Source organism: Lepisma saccharinum, chromosome 4 (assembly GCF_977018435.1).
Source record: "Lepisma saccharinum chromosome 4, izLepSacc3.1, whole genome shotgun sequence".
Lineage (NCBI taxonomy): Eukaryota > Metazoa > Arthropoda > Insecta > Zygentoma > Lepismatidae > Lepisma > Lepisma saccharinum.
In genome coordinates, this window is record NC_139232.1 from 61,887,258 (window position 1) to 61,899,762 (window position 12,505).

Here is a 12,505-nt window from a genome sequence, read left to right on the forward strand (position 1 = left end):
GAGGATACGTGATGATATGATGAAATTGAAGAAAGGAAAGTAGACCCATGGCCTGGCGGGGATTCGAACCTGGGGGCCCTTGGCATCGTAAAGCGTTGTGCTAACCACTTCGCCACGGAGGTCAGCATTACAAGGAAATAAACAGAAAATGACAATCATATGGCATCTATGTTTTAATATGCGAGAAACATTTGCGAGGAGGTTATTGAAGTAACAAATAATTATTACAAGACGTTGTGATGAAAATTATTAATATATCTGAAATATTGAGAGTTGACCTTACAGTCTCTAAATGTACTTTTAGTGTTACGCAAAACCTTTACTCAAAATTGATAGTGTAAATTTATAAGCTATTAAAATTTAAAACTTATTCCTGTTCGAAAAGAGAAACTGCCAAGTCAAATTAATATTTCGTAGAAATACATATATTTGTCTTTCATGAGGCCAAGAGAGTATTTGGAGGGGACGGTGGCTTGGGAAGGCTATAGCCCCGGATCTCGATCTGCAAAGGGGCTTCCAGTGGGAAAACATTCCTATGAAATAGTCTAGAAGAAGGGGCGAAATGATTTTTTTTAAATGGCTCAAGAATACAAAGATATAAGTGGATATTTGACAAGCTTAGTCTAAAACTTACAACTGAAGCCGTACGTGTGTGGGGGGGGGGGTGGGGGGGGTGGCTACGTGAGGTAACACAGTGGAATATGATTCACAATACTAAAATTAAAATAAATATGTGAGAACAATAGAAATCAAAATATGTTGTAGCTAGTGACGGCGCAATAGTAAAGATGGAGGGGTAAATCATATTTTCCCGGTGCAATCATTTTTATTATTCCGTTACATACGACACAAAAATGCACATTTTGGCTAAAAGAGCATTCATTCATTTATTTATTTTGTCGTTTTACTGGGGGAAGATAAGAGAGAGAGAGAGAGAGAGAGAGAGAAATTGTCGAACGAGAATTGGGAGGCGTTCCTGCCCCCCCCCCCCCGTAGTGTGGTCACTGCCTATGGCTATGCTGGAGAAGAATGCACCAATTAATACGCTATTAAATAAAACAAGATGCTTTTAAAGCTTTTAATCAAATTATTTGTGAACTATGATTTAAATTTAGAGAGAGCACATACCTGTTTAATTTAATTTGTATGAGTTAACTTTTGAAGCCTGCCATTTCCGAGTCTTCTTCCGGTGTAACTGCACTGCCCTTTGAACCTTAGCTGCTGCGTTCAGGGTGCGGAACGAGCAGAATACTAATTGTGACAAATATATATAAAAAATACAACGTGTTGAAGCTATTGACGGCGCCAAAGAAAATACAGAAGAAGAAGAAATTGGAGAGTGCAGTGATATTTTACGGGAAGCAGCAGGCACGTATCCAGGAATTCCTTGCGGGGGGAGGCTGAACACCATTTTTTAAAGGGGTATCACAATTGTATGTTTAAGGCCAGTGGTGGCAATTGGGTTCCAAAATGTGGGAAGAGAGGGGGGGGTTGACTAGGAGACAAGCATTAAGAGGCCATAGTGTGATAGTGTGGAGGCAAAAGAATGGGGAGCAACTATCTCCTAAATCGTCGCCACTGTTTAAGGCTGTCATTTTAATCAGAACGTGAAATCGGGACATTTTCTACCACTCAACTCCTCTGTTTCCATGCATTAATATTGTGTGCCGGAACCATCTCAGTATGTATGTTTGTCCATTTCTTCTCATCAGGCATCAAAACATCTATGTACCAGAAGTGTTTTTACGAAGGTGTTTCACATGCACGGAATGCACAATCCACTCGACAACGCAAGATTCAAACTGTGTGTAGGGAACTGGAATCAGACAGTTCACGAATATTTCTCTCTCATTCGAGCCTGAACACCACTAATGTGTCTTGTCCTCCCATGTTTGCAGCTCTTATAAAAGCCGAAACCCACCAAATTGTTCATATTCATGCCTAAGCACTCGCACGCAAGTGTCCAAAATTGTCTGTTGAGTGTGTGTCGAACCCAGTAGCCTTAAACAAAAGTATTTTTTTATGCCATGAAATTCTCGGACTGCAAACACAAAATTTGGTCCTGGCACAACGAAATCATCACTCAAAACTTTGATTTTCAGTTGATCTGTGCAGCTTATTTCTTTTTTAATAAATAGCTCCAATGCCCAGCCCGATACTGCCGAAATATTCACTTTAGAGAGAGAGACCTTCGATCTCTTCGTCTTTACACCCGAACTACTCGTAGCACTACTCGAAGTTCCGCTGTCGTCAATGTTTTTAGCTTTGGGACCGAACTGGAACTAGTGGTAGACTTCGTTACTTTACGGTATTTAGTCCATTTCATTTTCTAATCACTAGATGTTACAAAGCAACCAATGGACACTGACTGATCACTAATCGACTGTATGAATTGTCACACTTACCTCTGAAGTCTCCACCTATTCTGTTGTACAGATCAACCGAGAAATTGAAGCCGCGTATTAATATCCTCATTATATTCTAGAACGTTTCGCAGATATCACGATTCGTAAATATTGCCAGTAGTTCGACTCCTTCTTTTTTTTCAAGAACGTTCCCTCTCGCGCTTTCCAGAGATTAAAAAATTACAATGAATCCGAATCGCCCTACCTGCGGCGCTACCTTTGTTGTGTAGCTTCCAAATACTGACAAGTCTCTTCTACATAGTGTTCAAGTTCGCTACGACAACACCGAAAGCGTAAGAAAAGTTTACGTGCAATATTATCAACAACAGGGTTATAGAACATTCTCCGTCTTGCCTTGATAAGTATTTCTCTCCTAAAATTATCGTCACATTATTCAAGAAGCCAAAAACCTAATTTTATCTAGCGTAAACTGAAAATTTTCTGAAGGGGGGCTTGAGCCCCCTGATTACCACCTTGGATACGAGCTGTTACCAATAACAGGGTTATAGAATATTCTCAGTTTGCCTCGATAATTATTTCTCTCCTTAAATTAACGTCACATTATTTTATTTGACACCACAAGAAACAAAAACCGAAAACTTTCGGGGGGGTTTGAGCCCCCTAAGCCCCCCTTGGATACGTGCCTGGGAAGCAGTCACGTTTATTACACCCTTACATTTACATACAATATTATAAAGTTCTGCTTTTAGATCTCGCACAATGCCTTTTTCACAAAAATGGGCAATCTCGCATTTTTTATATCAATCAAGCTGTGATATTTTAGTTTTCTTCCGTTAGTTTTCTGATAATAGTTTTCACAGCTTTCCATAGCATTTAGGCATGATTTCAGTTGACAAGAACATAATAATCTTATTTCAAAACATAGAGCAAAAAAGAAATCCAAAGCGCTTAAGTTAAAACTCCCTTACATTGGAAGCCTGGAGAGAACAAAACAGGGGTTCCTTCGTAACACGATTTCTTGAAAACCATTTTACACATTTGAATCAACTTTGTGATAAATTGATTAGAAAGGATGAATCTTAACAGCAAAAGTTGTAACTTTTCCCTTGCTACTATATTTTAGAAGGTATTCGTTGTCAAATTTCTCAATATTTGCATAAGGAACCAGCCTTTTCCGTGCCGAGTGTTTCGATGGTGACGTCATGCATCCACGGACAACTGCGCATACGATCTGCGCCGCCGAACGAGCACCCCCTGAGTGTGGCCTACTCTGGTAGATTATACGAGAGGTAGCAATATTTCTCGGCCTACCGGGTAGAATATACGCATTGTTTCAAGCTCAACCTCCTACAGTGTGGCCTGCTTGTAGAACAGAAACGTACTCCTTGTGCGGCCTACAGGTAGATTATACGCATTGTATTGGGTTACGGTTTAGCTCGTGGCCATATTTACTGTTGAGAGACGGCCTACTAGTAGATTATACGAAGGGTATCCGTATTCTTTGGCCTACTAGTAGATTATACATTTCACAACAGTCGCTGCAGAAATGACGTCATCTTTTGGCCTACTGTGGTAGATTATACGAGCGATAGCAATATTTCTTGGCCTACCAGGTAGATTATACGAAGGGTGATGTTCATCGTTAGTTAATTTTTCATTAAGGGAAAAATGAGAAGTGTTTTATTACTGCCTTCAGCTTAGCATTATTCAAGTAATTAATTAAAGTCAATAAAGTTTAACTAAGCATTATCCTTTGTAAGCTTAAAGTAAATTTCCGTTGCTTTGTTGATATTACTCTTTACTAGGAAAGCAGATTTAAATGTTCCTTGAGTCGTTTAATTAATGCCCTATTGTCCCCAAGTCAGCACAGAGGCGACCCAATGCCCTAAAAGAAAAATAAGGTCCTTTATTCCCCACTGGAGAAAAATTGAATTGTCCCTGTCCTCCCTCTCCAAGACATCTGCAGAGGAGATTCGAACCTGCAACTTCAAGAACGACAAAAGTGCAGTGAAATCTTATCAGGAGATATTGTGACTTTGTTTTGTGCGGATATCTAATTTCACCCCAGTGTAATAAACTGGTTACGTCGACGCTAACTTTCATTATATATATATATATATATATATATATATATATATATATATATATATATATATATATTCCCGAACCCTGAGTGTATAAGAACATCATATCTCCGGCTAGAAAAGAGCTACCATCATGGGTAAAACTGAATAATGTTCCCCGTCACAACGTCGAACCCGGTACGTTGCAGTCAAGTACTATTCTGATTTTTACCGCAACCGCAACGTCGTGCCAGAGGGTGTATGTGTGCGTGTGGATCGAACCCCGAGGGAGCGTTACATACTGATGCCCCGTCATAAGTCTGACTGCAGAGTTTATTACTTATGCGGTAGTCTCGTATCACATCTTGGACAAGAGTGAACAAACCATTGGCTGTTCGGTCAGCACTAACGTCAGCGAAAAACAAAAATCTTTCTTGTGCATGGCCATTTTCGTCAACATAACGAATGCATGCTGACAATTGCGATTTATTAGTAATGTCAGTTGTTTCATCTAATAATATAGCTACAAAATTAGCTTTGTCTACTTCGCCTTTTATAGCTTCACTGACCACGCTACAGACTGCCTTAATAAGGTCATTTTGAATTAGAGGAGACGTGCCTTTAAAGACCGTTGCAGTTTGCAAGTGATCGGCAAGTTGCGAGTCATACTCGGCTGTATACTGCAACAATTCTACAAAGTTTCCTTTGTTCAAGGAGTCACTTTCTTCACCATGGCCTCGAAAAGGAAGTTCTTGCACTAGTATATCTCTATTTCTCTTCACCATTTCATTGTGCCGTACCACATCCAAAGCACGCTGTTTGTCCAGTTGCACGTCAATACGTGTCTGTGCGAAAGATTGCAACTTAACAAAGGAAGTTATATGACTTTTTGATTTTTCATGTTTGGCACAAGCGTTGCAAAGATTGTTTGAATTACAGTATCCGCCACGCGTCCAAACATTCTTTTCAGCCCCGAAAAGTAAGCACGGCCAACAAAAAGCTTATTAACACTTGTACTTCCTGTCAACCATGGTGTTTTGTCATAATTTGCTTGCGAGAAATGTCTCACATATTCCCGATTTTTGTCTTTGTATATAGAAGTAAGTTCAAGCGATGGCACTGGCCTACCTGTATTAACAATTTGCAACTTCTCCTGAAAAGATCTTGTTCCAAAAGGATTCACCAGCAAATCTTCTATCACATCCATTATCCTTTAACACAGCACTATCACGACAAACACTAACACCTAAATAAATAATAAACACCAAGCACAGCACAAAGCCAACGACCATACGCATTCAGTTTCACGCGCCAAACTTCTGTTGTGTTCCTGGCTGAGAATGAAATTCCCTATGAATGATAAAAAAAATCCCTTTCCGAGCTCCAAATTCCCTGCGATGACAGGTTTTAAAAGTTCGAATCAGTGCAGGCCTGAGCCAGAAATTTATATCGGGGTGGGGGTGTACTCATCCCTTATTAGCAGCCGCCACATAAAGTTGAAAAAGTGGGGGTAGAAGTTCTGAAGATAAATCTCAGATAATTACAACGTATTATGCAAGGTGTTTAATCCTGCAAATGAAGTAAAATTAATTACCACTATACACTTTTTAAATTAGATATATGTAGGATTTCGGGGAGGGGATTTCAGCTCCCCGAGTCCTCCACCTGGCTACCTGCCTGATGTGTTTGTTCCTTATATGTTTTAGTCGTTCATCTTCATCACTATGAATCTAAAAAAGTGGAATAGTAACTTAAATTAACTAAAATATATATAATTTATTTATATCTTTTCCTTTAAAAAATATTCAGTTCCGTGAAGGAAGTACTCGCTGCTTTTGAAGATTAGAGAGAAGAAACAATCGCTAGTTTTGCAAATACAAGAATGGGGGGAGTCAGCTTATAGGTGCATTAATTGCTTAAGTTTTGAATTTTAATTTAGTTTGCTTCATCTTCAATATTTAAGCTTTTTCCTTTTGATAAATTTCTATGTAACAGACATCAGCAAGACAGAAGTAAATGTATAGTGAAAATTAGCGTAGAATTGGTTTGCCTATGTTATTCATATTTTCCTGTTCTTGGCACTTTACCGGGTATGTTTTCCCTATTTCCCTTACAGAAGGCAATTTGTGAACCCAAAATTCCCGTTCCTGAGAAATGTCCCCTGCCATAAAAAACACAGTTTCTATGTTTAGCGACGACATAGCCTTCGGGAGAGAATTGTGGAGGAGGGTTGTAGGAGGTCAATGGTCGTGGTCGCCAGCGGAGGGAAAGGCAAACTCTAGGGGTTGAGACCGGTGGATTCTCACCAGAAGGAGCTTACCCTGGCCACGGAATCGCCGGGCCTGAGACGCAGAGTTTCCTTCCCCTCTTTTCTTTCTCTTCCCTCCTCGCCAAGGGTTGTAAAGGAAGCGGGTGGAATGACGTCAGGGTGAGATTCCCTAACGTCATTCCACCGGCTGGAGAAAGGTTCCCGGACATTCAGCGGCAAATGGTTGGAAGCATTCGCGGCGCGCTGGAAGCAAAGAAATGTATGCATCGAAATTGCTTTGGAAGAATATTGCGAAGAAATGTATATATTTTTTTTAAAAAAAAAAGAAAGAAATACAGCCGGGTCATCTGCGATTACCTAGATGACCCAGAGTATACGCCGCTGGGTTTTAGTTTTATAATCATTGATGCAAGGCTAGCAGACGTCCGATTTACCGATTTAGTCAGGACAGTGCGTTACTTTCAATCCGTGTCCCGACTTTTTCGAACTGCAATCGTGATGCGAAAATGTCTCTTTATTATTGTTTTTTTAACTCACAATTAGACATGTTCTTTATTGTATGAATAATTCTAAGTACGCAACATAGAATTATCATGACTTTTTAATGGCGCTCGCACTATTTGAACTATTTTGTAACATCTGTCTGTCTGTCTGTCTCTCTCTCTGGTCTACGTCAATGACAGAAATACAAGCAATATTCTTATTTATTTTTAAACCAATTAAAGGAAAGTGTAAGCATTTAAAAGAAATAAGAAAGATCATCACTGTTGCTCTTCCTTAGAAATTGTTGTTCTTCTAGTAAGAAAAATTAGAAGGATTTAGTCCAGCACCTTAACACAGTGTCCCACGAGTCTCTCTTGACTAATACTGTCAAATGTGACATGATTTTATGAATAAAATTTTCCGCCTGTTTACGTATAACGTTGCATAGATTTGGTAGTTCGCACACGGTGTAATTATTTCGTGTTACCTTACGCAACAGCAAATACATTTCATAAGACTGTTCTGGACACAATACTTGCATCAGTAAACAAGCATTTTGTCTGTTACAGTATCACAGGAAAAGAACATAGTCCTGTAATGTTCAAGCCTCTAGATATTTTCCATTAGTAATGTCTAATCACAATAATAAGTTAGAAGAAATAACTCGCATTTTCACAACTACCAATATTCTCGTTTTTAATTACTTGGAAAATTATTTCTCGAAGATATCGGTTATACTACAAGAAAGCAAATCAAAATTAAAGTAAAAGTTCAACTACACGTATACCAAACGACATTTACAATATTAAAGGGACAGAATATTTAGAAAAAAATTGTTGTTTCATTCGAAGGTAAAGGCGTGGTGTAGCGGTTCTTCTCCCTGGTTTAAGGAACGAAAGCTTGTAGGGTAGTGGCTACCGTTCAGGATTGTCAATCTGATGGTCGCAGGTTCAAACCCTTCCGGTGGCAGAAAATTTTCGTAAGTTTTAGACATATCCTATTGTGAACGGAATGATTCAGTTTGGAATTAACGATGGGGGGAGGGGAAATATTGAATTGCAAAATCTCAATTTCAACGAACCGAGAAGTAGAGAAAAAAATAATAATTCTTATAAATATTAAAAATTACGTTCATTTGTTTAGTGGTGTAATCGCAGGTAAAATCAAAGATCTTACATGGAAGATTTTAATTTGCTCTGAACTCAGCCAAAAGGCATTTCGCACCGATCTAATATATTCTCCAATACATTTCAAAATGTTATTGAATGTTTCATGTCGATAATTTGACCAATGCATCCATTCTTGACGCTCAGACGATATTTTCTGCAACTACCTCTTCTCTCCAGTTCCTTCTCCTTCTTCTCTCCCCTCTTTCTGTTCTGCTTTTATCTCATATCGCCTTCCCTACTTTTCTCTCATCTTATCTCCATCCCACTCTTCTCCACTCCTCTTATCTCCTTTCCTGTCTTAGATTTCCGACCCCACTGCACTCTCTTTTTTTCGTTCTTCTCTTTTTCTCTCCTTTACTCTACTCTCCACTTCCCTCTTCTCGTCTCCTCCTCTCCTCTCGTTTTCCTCCTCTTTTCTCTTCTTTGTTCTTTTTCCTCATCTCTCCTCGAATCTTTTTCCATTCTTCTCACTACATCGCCTCTCCTCGTCTATCCTATCTTTCTTCTCTCCTCTACCTTTCCTCTTCTCCTTTCGCTTTCGCTTTCTCCTCTCCTTTGTAACCTTTCGTTTACTCTCACCTCTTTTCCTTACTGTAGACTCATCAGCGATGAAATACTAGAAACCTATTTTTTTCTTTCAGAAAGAATTTTGTCATTTGCGATATAATAGTGATATTTTTAATAATTTTATACAATAATAATTGTTTATATTTCTTTCGCGTATTTTATAAATATCTATTGTGCACGTGGCAACCCTGAAATTGAGCCTAACTCTGCACGCAACCCACCAACGGCTTGTGTAAATTGGGTTGCCTAGTTTAAAATGTCGTTGTCCTAAAACTTTTGAGAGAGACTGTACACATTATGAACACAAGAACATGTTTTATGTTTTATTATTATGACACAAGTGGTGCTCCCAGGATTTTTTTTAGTAGTCTCCTAATTTTGTCATCTTTTCCTGCCTTTGACTTTCCTTTGCTTAGGAATACTGGGCCAAAGGGGGGGGGGGTTATGTCTCCCACCAACCCTTCCCCGGCCCCGGGCACGCCTCTGTATAACACTTTATTACTTAAATATTATGTATATACTCTTTCTGCTATAATGATTCTGATTCCATCGCTTAATTTCCAGCTCCAAACTGATATATCTTTCCTTCCCCTGAGGGATAAAATTAAGGAATTAGGTTGGTATCACTTTCGGTCGTTTCAGAGATTTCCAAAGTGATCTTGCGTGAATGTTTTCCAGTTGTGGAAAGAACGTGGAAGTGTCTTCACAATTTGAGAACCTTGAGGCTCCAAGATTTGTTGAATTGTTCGATAGAGGGATATTTCTCATATATGCAAAGGAGTTTGGAATTTATTGTGGTGAGTACATCGTCTATGCATGTGTTTCTTTGGTTTGAAATGAAATTTTTAAAGTTTGTGTTTAACTTTTTATTTTAATGTTCCACTCCGAATGCGATTTTTAGGGTGCCCACAAATCCTAAATTACAATCACGCAGCGTAAATTAAATAAATGAGTCCCCCCACCTTTATTTTTCCTAAATCTATATGGTCACAGTTTGCCCACATTCAAAAATTATGAACAAATAAAGGTACTAATAAATAAATAAGAAATTACGTACCCCTTTAGTCGTATGCGGAAAGTTCGCATATGGAAGCCGTTTACTACCATACGAATAACGTTACCTTGAATTTCTAAAGTAAATGTGACTTTTGCGGATCATATGGTTTAATTTTAGAACCGTCATTTTATTATGATATTTTGACAAATCCAGCGACCGGGCCAATGAGGCTATAAACCTTTAATCCCCCTCTTGGCATGCCATTGTACTACATGTTTTGTTGTACTGAAACATTGCTTGCCTCCTTCATAAGACTACGCTTCGCTACTGCACCCATCAATGCCATGAAACTAGAGCAGTAAGATAAAATGAGGTTTTTCTTTCCCGACTGAACTGTCATCAATGCATTTGCCCCCCCCCCTCCCCTTAATCAGAGGGTCTGCGCACGCGTCACCACAAGCCACACAATGTTTGTCGCCTTTTCTTAAGACACTGCCTTTACACCTTTGAACTCCATTCTGTTCTATTGAAAATCTGAAGTAAAGTTCCCGCCCGCGCCAAGGAAGCACAAAAATGTAAACATCCAGTGAATAACCCCCATTCGCAGTGACGTGCACTGAGAAGTAGCTAGTCTAGCAGAGATAGATTAATCAATCTCACATCTATAATTATTTTCAAATCACAATATTTATTGTCTTGTTAATGCCACAGTTCATATGCAACACTTTCTTTTTCACGCGCTTCTCGTCCCTCGGAGTGATCCGCGGGCAAAACTGGCCTAGCTCGCTCTTCTTCCGACGTACCAGTTCAAGGTAGAAACGGTCGCCCGAAGCAAAAGGGAAGATTTCTGCATCTACCTCCCTTGTCCCCTCGTCCCCGCTGAAATGGTTGAAAGCCCGTGGTTTCAGGTCCCCCAGTCTATCTCCTATAGGACAGATAGGGGATTGGTTTCCCTTGATTCTTTGTAAATCCTCTAAAGAACTCAAGGGAAAATTTTCTGCAGTACTTACGTATGTTCTCTGTATTTACAGAACCTTATGGGATGTAGTTTTATTATTTATGAAATGGGAACGTGTTATGTGCAGACAATAATGTTATGCTTTATTTTTTTTTATTATTATTATTTTTCAAATATGGAATATATAATGATTAAATTACAAATATTTGCTCACGCTCTCTCTCGCTCTCGTTTTAGTAGTGTTTTATTTAAATATACTAATCTTTTGGCCTCCAACGCTTGTATTTATTTGGGCAAGAGAACGCACGTTCATATTGTTGTTGGTTTGGTTTATTTTGCTTCTCTTTTCTGCCACATTTGGTTATCGCGAAAATGAGGATGAGTGATGATATGATGAAATTGATGAAGGGACCTCTAACAATCCAGGCCGGGATTCGAACCTGTGATGAGCGCGCATTCTTGTTCCTGTGTTGTACTCTGCAGTGAATAATGAAATAATTTGAAATGAAAAATGTATCTCAGAACTCAAGAAGCCAAATTAATATTATGAAGAAACTACAAAAAAGTGTGTTTTGTTACCTGTTTTGTTTCTGTGCATAAAGTGGAATTAAAACACCAAATCAACCAACCGTGGGGGAGTGGTTATCACAGCGCGCTACAACATCAGGAGTTCCGGGTTCGAACCCCGACATGGGCATGGGTGTTCTTTGTGTTTGTCCCTTCATTAATGTATCGTATCATCTTCGCAATTAACCAAATATGAGAAAAAAGCGGCGCTAAGTAACAAAAATCAAGTCAAATCATAGATTGATTGCTTGATTTGGTTTGTTTTACTTCGCTTCTCCGCCACTTTTGGCTAATCGCGAAGATGATACAATATAATTGATGAAGGGACACACTCAAAGAATACCCATGGTCAAGCCGAGATTCGAACCCAGGATCTCTGGCTTAGTAGTAAAATCAAATCTTTTTTATTTTCAAATGGGGGTGGAGGCTACGTGTACTTTTTTAGTACTCATTCATCATTTTGCAATCTTTTCCTGTTATTGACATTCTATTTTTAGGAATACTGTGTCCTAAACGGGGGAGGGGTATGTCCCACACCAACCCCAACCCCAACCCCTTGAGCACGCCACTGATTGCTACCCCAAGTGTCGACGTCACCGCACGTCACTACCCATTCGATGTGCTAACCACTCGGCCACAGGGTCCGGCACAGATTAATCAAGATTGAACTTACAATCATGGGTGAATAAACGTGGGGAGGAGCTGAGGGGACGAACGCCCACCCCCACTGACACAACTAAAATTAAATTGCAAATAAAATTAAAGGGTAGGTAGCGATCCCTTCCACCTTAAGGTAAAAAAAAAAATAGTGATTGCCCTCCACCTTAAGCGATAGTCCACCTTCTTGTCTAAAAAATAGGCGATCGTATAAAAATAACAATGAGTAATCATACCGATGGTTCTGGTCAAGAGTTTGTTGTAACTTTTGCAAGTGATATCGGTATGACAACGAACCATAGGCGTGCGCACGGGGTTGCAAGATGGGACAGTTGCCTCCCATAATATTCTTACTTAAAAATTTTGTGTAGAGGAATCTAATCACCGTAGTCAAGTACAGTGGCGCAGG